Source organism: Tupaia chinensis, unplaced genomic scaffold (genome assembly GCF_000334495.1).
Source record: "Tupaia chinensis unplaced genomic scaffold, TupChi_1.0 Scaffold147684_1, whole genome shotgun sequence".
NCBI classification, from domain to species: domain Eukaryota; kingdom Metazoa; phylum Chordata; class Mammalia; order Scandentia; family Tupaiidae; genus Tupaia; species Tupaia belangeri.
In genome coordinates this window covers 15,333-18,330 of record NW_006207535.1, presented here as the reverse complement: position 1 = coordinate 18,330, position 2,998 = coordinate 15,333, and the positions used below count along the sequence as shown (strand labels likewise).

General features: G+C 43.8%; 1 pseudogene; it reads left to right on the top strand.

The window, feature by feature from the left end:
- LOC102479051 (olfactory receptor 4C6-like) overlaps positions 1-2,998 on the top strand; it is a 21,455-nt pseudogene that overhangs the window by 3,505 nt on the left and 14,952 nt on the right.

Sequence of the window (2,998 nt, the reverse complement as noted above, 5' to 3'; positions counted from 1 at the left end):
TCGCTGGACTCCCATGTAGTCAACCGCATTTCGAGTCCCAGACCCAGTGGCTTAAAGTCACAACAGGCACGTGTGCATGCATGCCCAAGATCCCAAGAGGAGAATGGAGGAGAAGGGATGATTGTGGCGTGGCCATCCCCTCTGGGGGGTGATTTCTCACTTTCTATCTCTCTTTCTGGCAAGCGCAAGCGCCCAATAAGAAAAAAATCTCTCCAAGAAAGGGAAAAAAAAAATAATTAACTGCATTTTAAAATCATTTATATAGGATTCAGGCCCCCACAAGGTGTTACAACCTGAATGAATCAATCCATGCTTCTCAACAACTGACTGAATTTGCTTCCTTGGGACTCACTGAATCTACACTTGCAGACAATATTCTTCATTGTCTTTTTGCTCATTTTCCTATTTACTGTGCTGGCTAATCTGCTCATTGTCATCACTGTCTCCCTCCCTCAGCACCACCCTTACTTGTCCCTCATAGATGCCTCCTACACCTGTGTCACTACCCCCAAGATGATCATCGACCTACTCTACCAGAGGAGAACCATCTCCTTTGGGGGTTGCCTCACTCAGCTATTTGCAGAGCACCTCCTGGGAGGATCAGAGATCATCCTCCTCATTGTCATGGCCTATGACCACTATTTGGCCATCTACAAACCCCTCCACTACATGACTATAATGAGACAGGGGCTCTGTCATGTCTTGGTGGTGGCAGCTTGGATTGGAGGCATCCTGCATGCCACTGTGTAGATTCTTTTCATGGTCAACTTTCCCTTCTGTGGTCCCAATGCCATCAACCACTTCATGTGTGATCTCTTCCCATTGTTGAAACTTACCTGCAGAGACATCTACAGGCTGGGAATGGTGGTGGCAGTCCACAGTGTTGCCATGTGATTGCTTATTTTCTCCATGCTACTTATCTCCTATGTAGTTGTCTTGTGCTTTCTGAAATACCATGGCTCTGAAAGATGGAGTAAAGCCCTCTCCACATCCTTGTCCCTCATGGATGTCATCTACTCTTCTATCATCACCCCCAAGGTGATTGTGGACTTCCTTTCTTAGAGCACAATCATCTCCCTGGAAGGCTGCATGACCCAGCACTTTGCAGAACACATCTTTGGTGGTGTGGGCATCAGTCTGCTCATCGTGATGGCTTATGACCGTTATGTGGCCATCTGTAAGCCCCTGCACTAAACGGCCATCATGAGCCCTCAGGTGTGCTGCCTGATGGTGGGAGGGGCTTGGGTGGGGGAATCCCTGCATGCCACAGTACAGCTTCTCTTCATGTACCAAATACCTTTCTGTGGCCCCAGTGTCATTGATCACTTTATGTGTGATTTGTTTCCATTGTTGAAACTTGCCTGCTTGGACATCCACACCCTGGGTCTCTTGGTCATCCTCACAAGTGGGGTGATGTGTGTGGCCATCTTCCTTATCCTCATTGTTTCCTATATGGGCATCCTTTGTTCCCTGAAATCATACAGCTTTGAAGGGTGGTGTAAAGCCCTCCACATGTGGTTCCCACCTCACAGTAGTCATCTTGTTCTTTGTGCATGTATTTTCCTATACATGAGGCCTGTGGTTACTTACCCTATAGACAAGGTGATGGCTGTGTCCTTTACCATTGTTGAACCCATGTTAAATCCCTTGATCTACACCTTGAGAAATGCAGAAGTAAAAACTGCCATGAGGAAACAGTGGATGAAACAAGGTACCCTGCATGGTCACTAGATTACATGCTAAGAACTAATCTTTCCTTCAAGGTCAGTAAGATCCTATGCTCCCATTCATACTAATCCACTGGGCACACAGAGGTCAGAGGCATCATTGAAAGCACACAGAATATTTCAAGATACTAAAATGTCTTCCCATATCAGGGCTTGCCCAAATCTCAGTGCTCCATATCACTGTAGTTTGTAGTCCATCCCCCAAGGCTCTAGGAACCTAGGACACTTTTTTTTTTTTTAAAGCAATATTGTTTATAATCTCAGCTTTTCTCAGTTCATGCCTTTTTTCATCCTCTTCTCTCTACTGAAGTGACATTTACCAAAGGCTTTGTTGACTGGCTCCCTTTCATACTTTTCGTTTTCAGGTGAACCTTCACTTCCTCAGCAAAGTGTTACATCCCCCAAGGCTCTAGGAACCTAGGACACTTTTTTTTTTTTTAAAGCAATATTGTTTATAATCTCAGCTTTTCTCAGTTCATGCCTTTTTTCATCCTCTTCTCTCTACTGAAGTGACATTTACCAAAGGCTTTGTTGACTGGCTCCCTTTCATACTTTTCGTTTTCAGGTGAACCTTCACTTCCTCAGCAAAGTGTTATCTGATACTTTTCTCTAGTATTCCCTTCAGTTATTTCCCACTTCTACCTCATAGCTATAGCCTTAGTATTTATGATCACAATATAGTTTAAAAATAAATATTCCCTGTGGGCAGCAGGTGGTATAGTAGTTAAGACTCTGAACTTCCACATGGTCAACCATGGTTTGAATCCTGGACCTGGTGGCTTGAAACTCATGCCGAGCACATGTGTGTGGATACACAGAATCCCAGGAAGAGAATGGAGAAGTGAGTGCAGTGTGGCTGTACCCCCTGGTGAGGTGGATTTTTCATTCTCTCTCTCTCTCTCTCTCTCTGTGTGTGTGTGCGTGTGTCCTCAGTGTGTGCATATTTCCTACAGCAAAAAGTCTCCACAGAATCAATCAATCAATAATTATTTCCTGACTTTATCTAATGTTTTCCTTAAAGGGCTGCAGTCTTTGTCAAGGGAAGGATGTTTATTTATTCATGTTGGAAAGCCAGTGATTAGAATGTTCCTAAAATTACTGGGCAGTCAGAAAAGTCATGACATATTTTTCTATGCAAAAATGTTCCATCACTTTTCCAGCAACCCAATAGCAGAGTAATAAATTCAATAAATATTATTGAATAAATCTAAAGAAGAGTTGGAGTTTTTCAGTAAGCAGCTGGGAGAGAAGTTAAGTTGCTGGATCCCACA